Source organism: Panulirus ornatus, chromosome 36, assembly GCF_036320965.1.
Source record: "Panulirus ornatus isolate Po-2019 chromosome 36, ASM3632096v1, whole genome shotgun sequence".
In the NCBI taxonomy this organism is placed as follows: domain Eukaryota; kingdom Metazoa; phylum Arthropoda; class Malacostraca; order Decapoda; family Palinuridae; genus Panulirus; species Panulirus ornatus.
This window is the reverse complement of record NC_092259.1, coordinates 949726-970355: the sequence shown is the minus strand read 5'-3', so window position 1 is coordinate 970355 and position 20630 is coordinate 949726. Positions and strand designations below refer to the sequence as shown.

The window sequence follows — 20630 nt, the reverse complement described above, 5'->3', positions numbered from 1 at the left end:
GTAGTGTCGTGCTCAAGGGGTCGTACCGCCATGCTCAAGGGGTCGTACCGCCATGCTCAAGGGGTCGTACCGTCGTGCTCAAGGGGTCCGTGGAGTCGTGCCTGCACGACATGTGGGTTAGGACCGTTCATTGGGATGCATAAGAAGTAGAATGATGAACGCCAGAGGGAGGGAGGAAGTTTGGCAAGGTATCTTTTTTTTCCTCTCTCTCTTTTAGGAGAGTAAATTGAGACAGATTCGTTCCCAGGCTTAAAGTGAACGCTGCCTGGAATAGAGAGAGAGAGAGAGAGAGAGAGAGAGAGAGAGAGAGAGAGAGAGAATGAATGGTGATAACCCATTTCCTATACAGTTATCGATGGGTGTGTGTGGGGAGAGAGAAAGAGAGGAAGCGCTGAGAATACGAAGAGTCGAAAAAGAATTTACATACAGATGTAAAAATGTCGATCATGATTTGCCATGTCTACATGTGAGGTTATCTGGGGAAGTAGGCTACATCTGTGTCATGATGAATAGGCGAAGGTTTCATATATATATATATATATATATATATATATATATATATATATATATATATATATATATATATTATATATATATTTTTTTTCATACTATTCGCCATTTCCCGCGATAGCGATGTAGCGTTAAGAACAGAGGACTGGGTCTTTGAGGGAATACCCTCACCTGGCCCCCTTCTTTGTTCCTTCTTTTGGAAAATTAAAAAAAAAAACGAGAGGGGAGGATTTCCAGCCCCCCGCTCCCTTCCCTTTTAGTCGCCTTCTACGACACGCAGGGAATACGTGGGAAGTATTCTTTCTCCCCTATCCCCAGGGATAATATATATATATATATATATATATATATATATATATATATATATATATATATATATATATATATATATATATATTCCTATGCACAATGAATTGAATACGAGAACATGTAAATATGATGTATTCAATCCTATGTGCATTAGAAAAAAACCTGCTCCCAGGCTACATCATATATATATATATATATATATATATATATATATATATATATATATATATATATATATATATATTGGAAAGGATCACAATTTTGCACGTGATCAAGATATTCCTACCAATCCGCGGGGAAAATGAAACACGATGTGATTATTACACGAAAGTGCACTTGGGAACTCATTGTGTTTTATATATATATATATATATATATATATATATATATATATATATATATATATATACATATATATATATATATATATATATATATATGCTTTTTTCTGATGAAATCCAAATTGCAATTTCGGAAATGGGTCCATGAAAAAGGCTCATTATAATAGGTTAAAGGATCATATAGGTGGGTGATATAGGAGCTATAGGCATATATGAGGCGCCCTCGAGGAAAAAAAATAATGCTGAAAGAGTATTTAGTGTGTGTGTGTGTGTGTGTGTGTGTATGTATTGCAAAAACATTTTGATCAGACCATGGTACAGAGACAAGGTGTACACAAGGTCAAATGTAACAAGGTTACATTTGGAATATTACTGGTGGTGTGATTATCCCTGGGGATAGGGGAGAAAGAATACTTCCCACGTATTCCCTGCGTGTCGTAGAAGGCGACTAAAAGGGAAGGGAGCGGGTGGCTGGAAATCCTCCCCTCTCATTTTTTTTTTTTTTTTTTTTTTTTTTTAATTTTCCAAAAGAAGGAACAGAGAAGGGGGCCAAGTGAGGATAATCCCTCAAAGGCCCAGTCCTCTGTTCTTGACGCTACCTCGCTAATGCGGGAAATGGCGAATAGTATGAAAGAAAGAAAGAAGTGATTAACAGTTAGGCCGACGTATATGAGTGGTGTAAAGTGGGTTACGCTCTTTAAAACTTTCATTCGTTGTCCGGGAATTAAAGAAAAAAAAAAAAGAAAGATGAAAATGTCGGAAGAAAATTTGCTTAAGTTAACGACACTTGCATCGTAAAAGTTTACTTCGTAAAATAAACTGAATGAGCAAGAGAGAGAAATTTTGATGCGTGTGACGGGACGATGTGACGCAGGTGCTTAGTTACGTGGCGAGTCGAGTGACGCAGGTAAACACAGGTTTGTGTGGCCAGTGTGACGTGAGGTGCCGAGAGAGAGGAGGAGGAGGTGGGTGGGGCGAGACTGCTTCTGCTGGATCTCGGTAGGTGGCGCTAGTCTCCCTCGAAGTACATAATGAACGGAGGGCAGAACGCCAAGCATGTGGAGTCTCGTACAAGGATAGAGAGAAGAGAGAGAGAGAAGAGAGAGAGTTGGTGCTTGTGAATACGAGCAGAGCAAACGAGGATCCTTTGAAAAGGATGAATGGAATTCTAAGGAAGAATAGCAAGCCGTTTTGAAAGGAGGTGAACAGGTGCAAGACGGAAGGAAGAGAGAGATGTGTGTGTGTGTGTGTGTGTGTGTGTGTGTGTGTGTGTGTGTGTGTGTGTGTGTGTGTCTTAAACCCTCTCTGACAGAGGACAACATTTTCTGCGACACAGACAGAAATACGTGGACAGAAATGAGTAAATGACTTGGGTCTTGGTCTGGGCAGGTTTGAGGTCAGGAGTGTGTGGAGCAGGTAAATGGTACTAAGAGAGAGACTGTACAAGGAAAGAGGCGACCAAAGACCTGAAGAAAAGTGTGATGTAGTGGATAAGAAGGAGAGGTGGTGTGTGTGTGTTTCTCAGCTTTGAGAAGCACCGGATGTTAGTGGATAAGAAGGAGAGGTGGTGTGTGTGTGCCTCAGCTTTGAGAAGCACCGGATGTTAGTGGATAAGGAGGAGAGGTGGTGTGTGTGTGTGTGTCTCAGCTTTGAGAAGCACCGGATGTGTCTAAGGGCTGGACGAAGACCAGTGTTAAGTAACGAGGAAAATTCGTTTTAGGACTAATAATAAATAGCACATTAAGTGTTCCATCGCACGGCAGGCGATGCATGTGTTACGCTCACGACCGGATGTGTGTGTGTGTGACGTAGTGTGTGAGGGAGGAGGAGGAGGTTTTACGAAGAGGAAAAAAAGAGTACAAAAGCCATGTTTTTTTTTTTTGGCTACAGGAGGTGGTGGTGAGAGAGAGAGAGAGAGAGAGAGAGAGAGAGAGAGAGAGAGAGAGAGAGAGAGAGAGAGAGAGAGAGAGAGAAGTGTTCACGGAGTTAAGAGTGGCATATGATGTGGTTCACTGTAGCTTGCTGAATGCTGGCCACACAGTTGCCCACAGGCGGATCACTGGTGGCAGTTCTGTGTGTGTGTGTGTAGTCTGACCCTATGTCTGGGAGAGCGACACTCGTATTCAACGACACCATTACAAAAAAAAAGGGGTGGAACTTGCTACAGTTGTTGTATGTGGGTGATGCTGTGTGTTGACGGAACCAGAGGATTAGGTCGACTGAGAAGCGCGTCAGTCTGACGACGAGTGTACAAAGAAGGATGCTGAAGTGTGGGGTCACCTGAACTGCACGGGAGGAAGAGGAGGAAGATATTCAACTGTGGGTCGCCTTGATAAGCTGCACAGGAGGAGGAGAAGGAGGATATTGAAGTGTGGGTCGCCTTGAAAGGTGTATGGGAGAAAGAAGAGGAGGAGGATACTGAAGTGTGGGTCGCCTTGAAAGGTGTATGGGAGGAGGAAGAGGAGGAGGAGAAGGATACTGAACTGTGGGTCGCCTTGATAAGCTGTACAGGAGGAGGATATTGAAAGTCAATGCGTGTCAAAACAAAGTTCTCGTCTTTTAGAGAAAATGGGTCGCCGGAGCGTTGTCGTGGCAGCATCAGCTGGGGACGCGCAAGAAGTAGGAGTGATCAAAAGGAAATTGGTGATGTAGCGGAAGCCTTCGTTAGGAAAATGAATTTGTGTGGAGTCTGCAAGACAATATGTATACTGGAGTGGTCGGTCGTCCTGCGTATAATACATGGTAATGCGGAGAGGGTGAAGAACGCCGCGTTAGAAGTGCTTTCCTGCAGGAGGGCGTGAGCCAGACACGCATGTCGTCCTGCTCTACGAAGGACGAGTATGTGAACAAGATGGTCCTAGTGAAGGACACAGGCCGCTGGTCCCTGATCTCCCTCTCCCACAACGGCGGCAGTAAGAAGGTCAAGCTCAACGAAGGTGATAACAAAAATTGACACCAGTCCGAGCGAGGGAGTAGCATACAGCAGTATAGTGAGCGAGGGAGTAGCGTACAGCAGTATAGCGAGCGAGGGAGTAGCATACAGCAGTATAGTGAGCGAGGGAGTAGCGTACAGCAGTATAGCGAGCGAGGGAATAGCGTACAGCAGTATAGTGAGCGAGGGAGTAGCGTACAGCAGTATAGTGAGCGAGGGAGTAGCGTACAGCAGTATAGTGAGCGAGGGAGTAGCGTATAGCAGTATAGTGAGCGAGGGAGCAGCGTACAGCAGTATAGTGAGCGAGGGAGTAGCGTACAGCAGTATAGTGAGCGAGGGAGTAGCGTACAGCAGTATAGTGAGCGAGGGAGTAGCGTACAGCAGTATAGTGAGCGAGGGAGTAGCGTACAGCAGTATAGTGAGCGAGGGAGTAGCGTATAGCAGTATAGTGAGCGAGGGAGCAGCGTACAGCAGTATAGTGAGCGAGGGAGTAGCGTACAGCAGTATAGTGAGCGAGGGAGTAGCGTACAGCAGTATAGTGAGCGAGGGAGTAGCGTACAGCAGTATAGTGGGGATCTCATGAGGGAGTCAGAGGTAAGACTGGTACAACATATACAAGGTTAAGAGACGGGGAAACACGAGTGTACAACTCTCTCCCCGCAACACATAAAGAATCATACACAACTATGTGTTTGAACGTAATTAAGCAAATATGAATTCCAGTACGTCACTGTGTACGTAACACACAACTATGCGTATGAACGTAAGCAAGTATGAATTCCAATACGTCACTGTGTACGTAATACACAACTATGTGTTTGAACGTAATTAAGCAAGTATGAATTCCAATACGTCACTGTGTACGTAACACACAACTATGTGTTTGAACGTAATTAAGCAAGTATGAATTCCAATACGTCACTGTGTACGTAACACACAACTATGTGTTTGAACGTAATTAAGCAAGTATGAATTCCAATACGTCACTGTGTACGTAACACACAACTATGTGTATGAACGTAATTAAGCAAGTATGAATTCCAGTACGTCACTGTGTATGTAACACACAACTATGCGTATGAACGTAAGCAAGTATGAATTCCAATACGTCACTGTTTACGTAATACGCAACTATGTGTTTGAACGTAATTAAGCAAGTATGAATTCCAATACGTCACTGTGTACGTAACAAACAATTATGTGTATGAACGTAAGCAAGCAAGAATGAATTTCAATACGTCACTGTGTACGTCACTGTGTACGTAATGATGTCTTGGTACGAACAGTGTCCAACATCCCTGTCCTCTGGTTCAGGTCCACGGGACCATCGAGTGTGCTAAGTTCGAACTCATTTCTGGGAGATGGTCGAGCTGGCGTGAAGGCGGGTGTGTGTGTGTGTGTGTGTGTGTGTGTGTTGGGTGGTTATGGAGCCGCTGACGTTAAGGCAAAGAATCCCGTCAGCAGAGCAAAGACAAGTTAGTCGGCGAAGTTAGTAGTGTCAGCCTACGAGAGCCGAAGTTAAGGCGGTTGGGTAATAGAGGGACAGAAGTTGTGGGGGCGAAACTCCACACCCGAGGATAACATGGCTGTGAGGGGATGCCATGACGGGGCGAGACGCTCTGGCTGCCACGGTCCCAGTGCGTCATGCTGGCGCTCCAAACTCCCAGCGAAGTGGTCGAGAAAAAAAAAAAAAACATGGCGACCGTTCTGGTACACACATAACTTGCACCACTTCCAGCCCTCATTTGCATATTGAATGTTGATCCACAAGCTAGGCGGACCTCCAGCCCTGCACATAACGCCAGGCACTCACCGCCAAGCCTCGGGTTAAGTGGTTCATGATTTAACAAGGTTTTCCTCCCGCCGTCTGTACATCGCGAGGCGAGGGGAGGAGGAGGAGCCTCCGCCGTGCTCCCCTCCAGCAGGAGTTTATGGAAGTGGGTGTTGGCGTCTCCTCCCCTCGCAAGCCAGCACTCAACTGACGATTCTCCAGCCCTCAGCTTCGATCCCCGGTAAACGGCGTCGACATAAGCAAGTTATTCCATTTCTATATACTAGAAAAAAAAAGCTATACTGAATGAGTGAAATCCTGTGTGTGAGTTATGTACAGGCAAGATCAGAGGAGAAGTGTGTGTGTGTGTGTGTGTGTGTGTGTGTGTGTGTGTGTGTGCGAGCGCTCAACGGGCCGGCGAACGAACTAGTTTCAGCGGCTTCTTGCTGTCTACTGCCCATCTTTCTTCTCGCTTTACCCCCGTGAAACATGGCCGTGTTTACAAGTCTCCATCAAGGTCAGAAAATCTTAAGACAAAATGTAAAAAAAAAAAAAAAAAAAAAGAGAGAACTCCAGAGATTCAGAGACAGAGAAATACAAATCTCAGAAGGTTATGGAAGACGTGGAAAACCTGTTTCTTAAAATTCACAAGATCGTAGCTGCTTGGAAAGACATTGGAAGGTGAAGTTTCAAAATTCATTTGTGTGGGGAGCAGACATGACCACGTCCCATCACCCAGGTGCCAGCAGCCACACATGTAGTCACGTGAAGCAGTGGCAACTTGCAGAGTATCTCGTGGTTTTCGCTAGTGGCGCGGGGGGCACACAGGCAGCTAATCCTCTGGAGCAGAAACCGGAGCAATATCTACATTAGAGGGAAAAGAGGACCAGCATTATGGCATACGGCAAATGGATCTAAGTTCGAGGCCAGACCGGGAGAGGTGACAAGTCGGTCTTAGCTTTGGAAACAAAGGCGACATCTGAACAGTTTCATAAAGAGACAATCAGATAATAGGACATTGTCGGAAAGTGTCCACACGTCTGCATTTGGAAACCAACTGATTACCTGATGAAGAAAGGAATTTGTTGATACAAAGGAGGAAGAGAATAGGAGACAGGAGAGAACCCTGGAGGACACTGCTCCTGGTAGGGGAGGAGGCTAATCCATCAAGATTTACAGAGTTAAGGACGGACATAGAAGTAACCAGACACAAGGGAAGCCAAAAGAAGGAAACTTGGAGATTAGACCCTAGTGCTGAACTCAATCTGAAACTTCACCAAGGAATACTACAGTAGATTACCCCCAAAAGGCTCTTCGAAAGGATGATCAAACATTAGTACACGGGACATCGCAGATGAATTTCATCATAGTGATGATCAGAGAATCAAGGTGCTTAAGGAAATGGAAGCTGAAGAAGGGTTCGAAGACTTTGAAATCACAAATCGAAGCACCAGCTTGATACTGTGAATGGTTAGAATGGTCACCCTTCTCCGGCACAGGCTGTGCAGATGAACGTATCCATGAACGAAAAAGTCTGGGCTTTTAAGCATAAATGGAAAAGACGAGCAAACACAGGCGCAATAATTGAGAAGCGCATCCAAACGCACGGAAGGTTACCATCCGGTCTATACGTCTTGTGATGAAAGAAAAGAGACTGTGGGGGCAGGGCATTACATTACTATAAGGAGCAACGGAGGTGGAGTTCGAGGCATAAAGTGGACCAGCAGATCCAGTTGGGACGACTACAATGTCGCTTGAATAGAAAAGCGGACGTAAAGGCCGTACGACATGAACGGCAACCGATCCATCGATGAGAGAAGTCGTCCTCACATTTCCTTCTGGACAAAGGAACGCTTCACCTCAAGAATAACATGTCTGCAATGGATTTCAGACGAGGGACGAAAAGCTTAATGCGAATCGGAGGGAAGGAGGAAGAATTTCCTCTGGTCCGATACGACAGGCGAGTCCTCAGAACCGAAATGGTTAGACGATGGACAGAAAAGCGAGACAAAGTCACAGAGGAAAAGAGGATATACCTTATGCTTCCATTCCAGCAGAGGTAAGCTTTCATTTACGTTCAGTAACGGTACAAGCTTAATCTATGGAAGTTATATCTTTAAAAAGATTTCTTTTTAAGAGAGTCCAGTCAGCGCTACTGCAGCGCTAACACTGACAATTAGAAGTGGTGGAGGTGGAGGTGCGATTAGTAAAGGAACACTTACAAGTCTGGTTTGGTCAACCAATTGGGGAGGAGTGTGTAGTTATGACGTCCAAGACTAAGCGTGGGTGTAAACAAATCCATAGTGTTACGAGTGTGTGACGTGCCTGTCTGGAGTATGAATAAGGTCGAGGACAATTTGCTCTAGGTCACAAAAAAGAAAATGGGGAGGAGGAGGAGAAGAGGAAGCAGAATTCACTTTCATTATGGTATACGTTGAAAATCTACGAAGCAGAGGAGCTGAACCTGAGGGTGAGAGGATGTCACGCCATCCTGGCAGGGAACTGAATAACGGAAGAAAGTTATAAAGTTTGTAGACTTAGAGAGAGAGAGAGAGAGAGAGAGAGAGAGAGAGAGAGAGAGAGAGAGAGAGAGAGAGAGAGAGAGAGAGAGCAGCAGCAGCAGGCGGAAAGGATAACACTCTCAGGCGTTTGGAAAAAACGAGCTTCGAACCGAATGATGTCAAAGTCTGAAGATTCGAGATGCAGGAGGCATGCAACAGGCGCGCTGGTGTCGGGGATAATGACACAGACTCTTCCTCTGAAACGAATGCGTCAAGAAACCTCATATGTCGAGATGCAAAGATGGGATGACTCAAAACACCAGTACACATCTGGGTGTCTAAATGAAATAATATACGACTACAGGAACTATCTAGGTAGCTAATCAACAGAAGAATGGCTGACGTGTTGACAAAACTAGTAAAATGAATAGAAAATAAAAAAAAAAATAGTCAGGTTTGATAGGAGAGAGATGGGCAAGGGTATTGGGAAAAGCTGTTACTTCTACAGCCTGAGCCCTCCCTCCCGTTGGCAACAGAGACAGGCGAGGTTCCATTCGATTCATTACATCCCATACTGGAACCTAGAGGCTATACCTTAAACTAGAGGCTAAACCTTTACTGTAATCTTCTACGTGTGTGTGTGTGTGTGTGTGTGTGTGTGTGTAGCTGAATAATGAGAACAGGGAAGGGGGAAAGGGAAAAGAAAATCGTCGAAGATAAAGCGGCTGGACAAGAGTAGAATACATGTATGGGGCACGCACGAGGATGTTCAAGTAAGACGGAACAGCAGACCCGACATGGAGGGAGCAAAGGCGTGTCCCTGGCATCAGGGAGCGTGACCCACTCCTTCGCTTCACTGTAGATGATGTGGTTTCATCTCACACGAGTCATCAGGTGATGTAAACTAATCTTGAACTTCCCAGGAAGGCAAGATGGTGTTCTAATATTACCCTTCGTTCACAACGGCCCACTATTACCCTAAGCTGTTGATTGAACTCTTGAGCACGACGGTGCGACGCTTGAGCACGACGGTGCGACGCTTGAGCACGACGGTGCGACGCTTGAGCACGACGGTGCGACGCTTGAGCACAATGGTGTGATCACCGAGCACGACGGTACGACCTTTGAGTACGACGCCTTCATGATGGTGTGACCTGTGAGTCCGACGGTACGGCCCTTCAACACGATGGTGCGACGCTTGCACGATGGTGCGACCCTTGAGCACGACGAGATGGCCCATGAGCATGGCCGTACGCCCTTTGAACACGATGATACGACCTTTAAGCACGACGGTACAACACTTGGGTATAATGCCTGGCCTCCCACTTGACCCTTAAGGGTGGGGTTCGCTACGTCTGGCTGGTGAGCTTGTGGTCCACCAGGTCTGGACCTGTGAGCTTATGGTCCACCAGGTCTGGACCCGTGAGCTTATGGTCCACCAGGTCTGGACCCGTGAGCTTGTGGTCCACCAGGTCTGGACCCGTGAGCTTGTGGTCCACCAGGTCTGGACCCGTGAGCTTGTGGTCCACCAGGTCTGGACCCGTGAGCTTGTGGTCCACCAGGTCTGGACCCGTGAGCTTGTGGTCCACCAGGTCTGAACCCGTGAGCTTGTGGTCCACCAGGTCTGGACCCGTGAGCTTATGGTCCACCAGGTCTGGACCCGTGAGCTTGTTGTCCACCAGGTCTGAACCCGTGAGCTTGTGGTCCACCAGGTTTGGACCAAGGGAGCTGTGTGAGCCTTCTAGTCCTACACGAAAACCATCAGATTCCATTCAAGTCATCTCTCTTTGGTTCCCTAATTCTTTATATCCTCAATGTCCCTGCATCAAACTCCTCCTCCATTTCACATCCAGCTTTCTTTTCCTCCCACAACTGTCCCCCAACCCCATCCATTCCTAGCCATACCTAACCCCTCAATCCCTAAGCCCCATTAAGCAGCCATGGCCACGACCACTCACAACCAACTCTCCCTCCCTCTCCCCATATCGCCTTCCCCCCTAAACAAGGGATAATAGATGAAGGCTCAGGGTGAGAAAGTTGGGTAAAGAGTGATCGCTTCTGCTAATGCCCATTTCTTTCTGAGGCCGCCCGCCTATTTCTTCCTATTTCTTTTTCCCTCGGCAGAAGACTGGGGAACAGCCTAGGGCCAATGAGGGCGGGGGTTCCTCCTGACGCAGGTGTAGATGGGGTGGAATAACTGCGGTATGGATAAGAGCAGCTTGTCCTCTAAGGTGTTGTAGAACTTAAAAGGTATCTTGTGAGTGAGGGGATCCGAAGAGATGTTAGCATTAACGGAGCAACGGATGGTAATGTTAACACATGTTAACAGCGACGGATCACAGGATGGTCATGTTAACAGAAGTTAGCAACGACGGATCAACGGATGGTAATGTTAACAGATGTTAGCACTAACGGAACAACGGATGGTAATGTTAACAGATGTTAGCACTAACGGAACAACGGATGGTAATGTTTACAGAGGTTAGCACTAACGGAAGAAAGGATGGTAATGTTAACAGAGGTTAGCACTAACGGGACAACGGATGGTAATGTTAACAGGTTAGCAACGACAGATCAACGGATGGTAATGTTAACAGAGATTAACGCTGGTGGAGGAGCGTGTGTTAATCAACATAACGTGCACATATGTCATATATATATATATATATATATATATATATATACATTAGCTATACCTGTATTACCGTCTTATATCTCAGTGATCAATTAATGCATGCGGATATGCATATGGCACGTGCTTGCATGACAGGAATGCATGTCACGAATGCACTGTTACACACACACACACACACACACACACACACACACACACACACACACACACGAGCCCCCATGATCCAGCGGGCAGAGTTCCGACACGCTAATCCAACGGGCTTGAGTTCGACACCTGGACAGGGCGGAGCCGACTCACAGTCAACCCCACCTGTTCATCCTTCCACATTCAGGGGTGATCGATGACGCGAGTGAATGACGAACTCCACACAGTCACAACCACCACACTCGCCTACACACTGCACGAACTCAAGAGCCATGCGGGAACGCACTCTACTGCCTCCACAGAGACATACTCCAACACACCTTCGTACAAACGCACCTTGCGACCCGCGCACACACACACACCCACACACACTCAAGACAGCCGCACAAACACTCGTACACACACAGACCATCGCACCAATAAAGTCCATCGGCCAATATTTGCCTCACCACCACCACCAACCCAGCCTCCAACCCTTCAGGAAAACCTCATATTGATCGACCAAGTCAGTCTGCCACTTTCTCCCAAGGAGGCGCACTTTCCTCCAGGCCTGGCGCACTGTCCTACAGGCCTGGCGCACTTTTCTCAGGGCCTATCGTACTTTCCTCCAGGCCTGGCGCACTTTTCTCCAGGCCTGGCGCACTTTTCTCCAGGCCTGGCGCACTTTCCTTCAGGCCTGGCGCACTTTTCTCCGGACCTGGCGCACTTTTCTCCGGACCTGGCGCACTTTTCTCCGGACCAGGCGCACTTTCCTTCAGGCCTGGCGCACTGTCCTACAGGCCTGGCGCAATTTCCTTCAGGCCTGGCGCACTGTCCTACAGGCCTGGCGCACTTTCCTTCAGGCCTGGCGCACTGTCCTACAGGCCTGGCGCAATTTCCTCCAGGCCTGGCGCATTTTCCTCCAGGCCTGGCGCACTTTCCTTCAGGCCTGGCGCACTTTCCCCCCAGGCCTGGCGCACCAGCGGGGCAAGATAGCGCCACACTCGCCTGTAGCCAAAGTCGTCCCTCAGGCGAGGGTGACACGCTGCAGTAGCACCTTTAACACCTTGCAAGCCATCGACCACCAGCCTCTGAATTCCCCAACAGTAGCGGGAGATCAGGTGGGCGGGTCGCCCCTGTGTTTCCTGAGCAGGAGAGGGAGGGAGAGAGAGAGAGAGAGAGAGAGAGAGAGAGAGAGAGAGAGAGAGAGAGAGAGAGAGAGAGAGAGAGAGAGGGAGAGAGGCTCCTAGCATGTGGAGGAGGGAGAGTGAGAGGGTGGGTGGTTGTTGGAATGGGGTGGGAGGGGAGGATAAAGATGTGGAACAGAGAAGAGGAACGAGTTCAATCGAATGATCGAAACGCATCAAAGTGGACACACACACACACATGACCCACCTGTTCATGACCTTCCTCAGGCGTGTTCTTTGGGTCAGTGAGAATGGATTTTCTTCCCTTCAGATACGTCATCTGATATTGTTCATTGTTGTTCTGGTTCGCTCATATGGCGTGGGCAACAGAAGACGTAATCAAGACCCTTTCATTAAAGCTAATATATATATATATATATATATATATATATATATATATATATATATATATATATATATATATATATATATATATTTAATCCTAGCGTAAGCCTAATATCCATTTCATCGACCAATCCTTAGAAGTATGATGAACACCTGGGCTGCCTGTGAACCGACCGCCGCAAGTAGGATTCGAACCTACACGCTTGACCCATGGCGTCCCCTTGAATGCACCACGATCAGTGCTACTGACACGATCCATGTTCTAAGGACGAGTGTAACCTCCTATCGCCACATACTTAAGCAGCTGATACCTTATCTTTCAGGACAGATAACCTGTTCTCTAGTGACCTCCTCCTCCTCCTGTCTTCTACAATCTACGATTAATTGTGTCTACACGGCTCGTGTTCTTAAGGGCCTTATCCTACTTTAAAGATGGGTTATTTAAAGCTTAGTCGTATGGAAATATGGATAAGCTTAAGAAAGGTATAAATACCTGCCATGTTTACTGACCATATCATCATTCCTCGTTCCTAGATCTGTGTGGGCGCCAGTACGTGCACCAGACTCAAAAGTGAGGCACCACGCCTCATGTTCATGAGATTTCCCCACCTCCACAGAGTTCCCATGAGCGTCGTGACTCGGTGGGTCGTATGGCACACCCGTCTTCCATCTAGGCTTCCAACAGGACCTGCGTTATGTTGCCTCCTTGGCTCATGCATTCTCGTGTGCTTAGCTTTGCTGTGAAGCTCCGGCGTAACACAATTGAGTTTTCCTCTTCAAACTCTGGATATTCATAGAGACATCTTCATCGTTGTTCAGTTCTCCATATCTGTTGTGGCGCGGTGCCCTGAGGCAGTGCAGTTCGTGAGAAGGATGGTCGGTTGGGGTTTCCTCGAGCCCTGCCACCTGCAGGAGGTCGTCCCTACCAAGTCAGTCAAGGGACCACAACATCCACAGGTTGAGTAATCTCTCCACACCTTCAGGTGATCAGGATAGCAATACCCAGGTCACACACACACACACACACACACACACACACACACACACACACACACACACACACACACACACCCTCACTATGCATGGGTTCCCCTGTATGGGGGGAGTACGAGTTTATGCAGACACTGAGGGTCGTCCAAATTGTGTACAGAAAACAGTACAGACAATGAGGGTCAGCCAGCTAATGTGTAGACAACAGTGTAGACAATGAGGGTTAGCCAGCTGGTGTGTAGACAACAGTGTAGACAAAGAGGGTCAGCCAGCTGGTGTGTAGACAACAGTGTAGACAAAGAGGGTCAGCCAGCTGGTGTGTAGACAACAGTGCAGACAATGAGGGTCAGCCATCTGGTGTGTAGACAACAGTGCAGACAATGAGGGTTAGCCAGCTGGTGTGCAGACAACAGTGTGGACAAAGAGGGTCAGCCAGCTGATGTGCAGACAACAGTACAGACAATGAGGGTCAGCCAGCTGGTGTGTAGACAACAGTGTAGACAATGGTCAGCCACATGATGTACAGACAATGAGGGTCAGCCAGCTGGTGTCCAGACAATATTGCAGAAAATGAGGGTCAGCCAGCTGGCGTGTAGACAACATACACAGGCCATATCCTGCCATCCGGGCTACACATCCTCACACATCTGCTGCCCCAGTTCCATTATGTGTGAGACCTGGGCATTCTCGAGCTCTGCTAAGATCAAGATAATCAAGGGATGTAGTTATCTTCTTAATATACATCTTAGCTGAGACGGCACGGGCAACTGTATGCCCTAATCTAGGTTATATATATATATATATATATATATATATATATATATATATATATATATATATATATATATATATCCCTGGGGATAGGGGAGAAAGAATACTTCCCACGTATTCCGTGTGTGTCGTAGAAGGTGACTAAAATGGGAGGGAGCGGGGGGGGGCTGGAAATCCTCTCCCCTCTCGTTTTTTAAATTTTCCCAAAGAAGGAACAGAGAAGGGGCCCAAGTGAGGATGTTCTCTCTTAGGCTCAGTCCTCTGTTCTTGCCGCTACCTCGCTAACGCGGGAAATGGCGAATATATATGGAAAAAAAAATGAATATATACATACATAAGGGTCAATTGCAGTTCAGTTGGGGTTCAGACGATTCACTGAAGCATGGTAATATACACCCAAGTTTCACTGGAGGGAATCTGAGTCATCAGGTGTAAACAAAACACCAAGTTTCATCTCCCAACCACAAGTCTTGTAAGACACACACACACATATCCTGGTGCCGTCGGGGCCAGAGAAGAGACCTCTTTCCCATATGACGTCATTCGGTAATCATCATTGCAACGAACTTATCGAGCGAGTCATTATCATATGCGGTATGCGTATGCGATATATTACGACTGGTATATCTTGACAACACGTCCTAATCCTTCAGCATATATGATTAGATATACCGGCGCAGATGGGTAATGGCAAGAGGACCAACGCGTAGACCCTATCATACCATATACACGGACCATCACAATGATTCCCCCACACCACCACAAGGCGATCACCACCATCACGAACCACAGACGTGGAATTGCCTCTAAGTACCTAATCACCTCGTTGTTAGCACCCGCTTGTACCGTAGGGGAAGGGAGTGTTACGCTCCTGTGCCTCCCATCCCCATCTCGACCATCACACGACCATCTGAACTCCTGTATGCTGTCGCCAGTGACGATTTTCCTTTTCTTTCAGTTTATACAGTTCATCCGCCAAGGATTTTCTCAGCATTTCCAACAAATTTCTTGCTAAGTTCTCTGATTCTTGTATCGGTTCATCTTTCGCAGAATTCTTCACTGTCCAAGTCGTTCATCTGTTTAGAACAAAAAACAACAGAAGAGGGATCAGGTCACTCCTTACTTCTCTCTCTTCCATGGTGGGCATATTCATAGCTTTTAGCCTTGCCTTGTAACTCAGGTGTTTTTTCAATTTCACTAGACCTTCTCTAGTATAACTTTGTGTGACTATTTCTGTGTTACGAGGAGAGAGTTTTACACTCATGTTTGTCTCATGTCTTATACGTATAGCAAGATCGTGTCTTTATTCTTAGGGATGTACACACACACACACACACACACACACACACACGCCCTAGTCTAAGCTAGATATCCATTTCTCGACGACCAGCCCTCGAAGTGGAGGATGAACACCTAAAGATGGGTGTGGGCCGATTGCCTCACCCAGGATTCGAACTCGCGCTTGTCCAATCCTAGCCTAGCCCTTGAAAACCTATGGTCAGTAACGCTAAATACTACATCGCCAAGGTCCTGTAATATGTGTGTATGTGTGTGTGTGTGTGTGTGTGTGTCAGGGGAAAACTTCATCCGTAAAGCCCCGGGTTCGATAACAGGAAAGGGTATATATATTCATTAGTTATTCATGCTCATTCATCATGCAGGCTCCTCTGTCATGAGGTATTACCAGAGAATTAGTCCTTTTTTTTGTATCTGCCCTGAATAATGACAGGTATTTGCATGACTGTGTGTGTGTGTGTGTGTGTGTGTGTGTGTGTGTGTGTGTGTGTGTGTGTGTGTGTGTTTTAGCTACACCCAGGAGGACATTCGTGTGTATTACAGTGTAGCCACACACAACCACTGGGGCATCGAGCCACACCAATCAAGACATCTATCTCTTTCACTGTCAACTTATCTAACCTATAGATGCACTTGCCTATCTTTCTTATCGTTTAGATAAAAATCGAAAAGCATTTCTTATCTTTCTGTCTAGATGTTTCCCATGTTGTAGATAGTGTGATGTTATCTACAAGGAGTGTAGTATGGTTCTTCTCTATTTTGCTGCTACACCAGCCGAGGTGTGTCACTACCCACACCTAGACACCTCTACCCACACCTAGACACCACTACCCACACCTGGACACTACCACCCACACCTGAACACTACCACCCACACCTGAACACTACCACCCACACCTGGACACCTCTACCCACACCTGGACACCTCTACCCACACCTGGACACCTCTACCCACACCTGGACACCTCTACCCACACCTGAACACTACTACCCACACCTGAACACTACTACCCACACCTGGACACCTCTACCCACACCTGGACACCACTACCCACACCTGGACACCACTACCCACACCTGGACACCTCTACCCACACCTGAACACTACTACCCAAACCTGGACACTACTACCCACCTCTACCCACTACCACCCACACCTGGACACCTCTACCCACACCTGGACACTACTACCCACACCTGGACACCACTACCCACACCTGAACACCACTACCCACACCTGAACACCACTACCCACACCTGAACACCACTACCCACACCTGAACACTACTACCCACACCTGAACACTACTACCCACACCTGAACACCACTACCCACACCTGAACACCACTACCCACACCTGAACACTACTACCCACACCTGAACACCACTACCCACACCTGAACACCACTACCCACACCTGAACACCACTACCCACACCTGAACACCACTACCCACACCTGAACACTACTACCCACACCTGAACACTACTACCCACACCTGAACACTACTACCCACACCTGAACACTACTACCCACACCTGAACACCACTACCCACCTCCACCCACACCTGGACACCACTACCCACACCTGAACACTACTACCCACACCTGAACACTACTACCCACACCTGGACACCACTACCCACACCTGAACACTACTACCCACACCTGGACACTACTACCCACACCTGAACACCACTACCCACACCTGAACACTACTACCCACACCTGGACACCACTACCCACACCTGAACACTACTACCCACACCTGAACACTACTACCCACACCTGAACACTACTACCCACACCTGAACACCTCTACCCACACCTGAACACTACTACCCACACCTGGACACCTCTACCCACACCTGAACACTACTACCCACACCTGGACACCACTACCCACACCTGAACACTACTACCCACACCTGAACACTACTACCCACACCTGAACACCTCTACCCACACCTGAACACTACTACCCACACCTGAACACTACTACCCACCTCTACCCACACCTGGACACCACTACCCACACTTGGACACCACTACCCACACCTCAACACCACTATCACCCCTAACAACGCCCACACCTGGCCATCGTAACAATACCGCCCACACCTGGCCACCGTCACATCACCACCCACACCTGGGCACCGTCACAACACCGCCCACACCTGGGCACCGTCACATCACCGCCCACACCTGGACACCGTCACATCACCGCCCACACCTGGACACCGTCACATCACCGCCCACACCTGGCCACCGTCACATCACCACCCACACCTGGGCATCGTCACATCACCACCCACACCTGGCCACCGTCACATCACCGCCCACACCTGGCCACCGTCACATCATCGCCCACACCTGGCTACCGTCACATCACCACCCACACCTGGCCACCGTCACATCACCACCCACACCTGGCCACCGTCACATCACCACCCACACATGGCCACCGTCACACCACCGCCCACACCTGGCCATCGTCACATCACCGCCCACACCTGGCCATCGTCACATCACCGCCCACACCTGACCACCGTCACATCACCGCCCACACCTGGCCACCGTCACATCACCGCCCACACCTGGCCACCGTCACATCATCGCCCACACCTGGCCATCGTCACAACATACCATTCCTGACGAGCCCTGACCTATTGTGGCCTCTCCTGGCCACCCATGGCCACTCCACTCGCTCATAAAACAACCGAGGCCATAAATACCTTCACGAGCCCATCATCACCGCCCGCCCATTCCCCATCACCACTGACCAAAAACGAGGGTGTTTAACCCTCACCCTTCGAGGCGGACCGTGTCGTACGGCTCTTGCCCTCACTACATCCTCCGCCCCTTCACCCAGAAGGCTGCCTTGTGCAGCCTAATTACCCATTATCACCAACATCCTCGAGTCTCTCTCTCTCTCTCTCTCTCTCTCTCTCTCTCTCTCTCTCTCTCTCTCTTTCATGCCGCACTCACAAGGTGCGACCCTCACATCCTCTGCTGGCTCGGGTTCCACCCTCTTTCTTGTCCTTGTAAAGAAGGATATTCTTATCCCCCGTTTTCTGTCCTTTCAGCTATGGTGTTCCTATGGTCTCCTTCCCCATTTTCTCTCCTTTCAGGAGGGGTGTTCCTATGGTCTCCTTCCCCATTTTCTATCGTTTCAACAGTGGTGTTCTCAGGGTTCTGTACCGTTTCCCACCTTAAAAGTGACCTTCCTCAGTTCTCTCTCCCTCTCTCTTCTACTCATCTTCGCAGCTTCCCCCTCACACACACACACACACACACACTTGAAAGACCAAGGACACACAGCTGCAGGTGTGTGTGTGTGTGTGTGTGTGTACTATGACGAGTGGCATGAGGTAAACTATCAAGGTAAACCACTGAAGTAAACCATATAGCTCTGACAGAGTATACAGTGATACACACGATCCTCACATTGCATGTAGTCTAATGATTCGACCCTCCGAGTGTGGAGCTACACTTAGGGTCAACCAGGCTACACCAGAGGGTGTGGTGTTAGCAGGAGTGGCTCTGGAGTTCTGACAGAGGAGTATCTGGTGCCTCTCTAAATTATGAGGTAACCTGAAACGGTCACCCTGCACCAAAGGGCATGGGAGGTGCCAAAGGGCAAGGGTGGTACCAAAGGGCATGGGTGGTACCAAAGGGCATGGGTGGTACCAAAGGGCAAGGGTGGTACTCAAAGGAATGGGCGGTACCAAAAGGCATGGGTCATGCTAAAAGACATGGGTGGTGCCAAAGGGCATGAAATGACACCAAAGGGCATGGATGCTGCCCAAAGGCATGGGCTGTACCAAAGGGCTATGGGTTATACCAAAGGGTTATGGGTTATACGAAAGGACTATGGGTTATACCAAAAGGTTATGGGTTATACCAAAAGGTTATGGGTTATACCAAATGATGAGCTTATATACTCTAGTATTAAGAAACATTGTGATAGCGAGGAAGAAGCCACCGATCATTTATCTTACAGTACAAATCATTTTGACATTTCCCCCGTCACAAACCACCTGGTTCTTTGTTATAGCAAACGACCCTTTCAACTCCCTCTTTTTAACTCGTTATTGCTAACGTGTCGACATGTCTCGTCTGGATGTGGTATCCTAAACCATGTCATTCTGTCGCAATCAACCGTATTAGTCTGTCTGTCTGTACGTCAGAGTACGAACGGATCCCAACACTATGGAGTTACACCAACTCCTCTGGAGCCGTCCCGAAATAGAAGGTAATACACTCTGGGTAAATGTAATCGCGCTAAAAGATTCTTCTCGTTATCTTAAAGCATGCGAAGGATTACATTAAATGGCACGTATTTGAGATTACATAAAACAGGGCAGTTATACCAAGGCCTCGGGGTCTGTGTTACCAAAGGGCATGGGTGGATACTAAGGCCTCGGGGTCTGAGTTACCAAAGGGCATGGGTGGATACTAAGGCCTCGGTGTCAAGAGTTACCAAAGGGCATGGGGCTGTAATCTAAGCGTAGGGAGAGATAACCAAAAGGGTCGAGGAGATATAAAAAGGTCGTGTGTTACAACAGAGGGGGGCCGGAGTGACACTGTAAGGGTACGGGGCGGGTAACGTTAAAGGGCCCAGTGTTACATTAAAGGGTAAGGAGTTGCTATTAAAGGGCATAGCGTTGCACCCAGGGTGGGTATGGCGTTATACTAAAGGGCACGTTGCCCTCGGGAAAATCCTATGCTTCTGTAGCCGAGGCCTTGAAGACGACCTGCCGGAAGGCGAGAGACGGAGGGTCGGGGAAAGAGAAGGGGGGAGAAAAAAACAACAACCACGGATGAAGAAAGAGAGAATAGCTTAAGCACGGTAAAGATCATGAGAACAGAAGGGAACACACGCAATAGGTTCGACACAGACATAAACAGATCGTCTCG

The 20630-nt window shown here is 48.0% G+C and overlaps 1 protein-coding gene across 3 annotated transcripts in view; it reads right to left on the bottom strand.

Moving 5' to 3' along the window:
* LOC139760247 (uncharacterized) overlaps positions 1 to 20630 on the bottom strand; it is a 753913-nt gene that overhangs the window by 261782 nt on the left and 471501 nt on the right. The window contains exon 1 of one of the 3 annotated variants that reach the window (XM_071683169.1): positions 12966 to 12972. The exons of the other annotated variants lie outside the window; for them this stretch is intronic. The gene's annotated coding sequence lies outside the window, so the exon portion shown is untranslated. Of the gene's footprint in view, positions 1 to 12965; positions 12973 to 20630 lie in introns of those variants that run through there. 3 annotated transcript variants of the gene reach the window in all.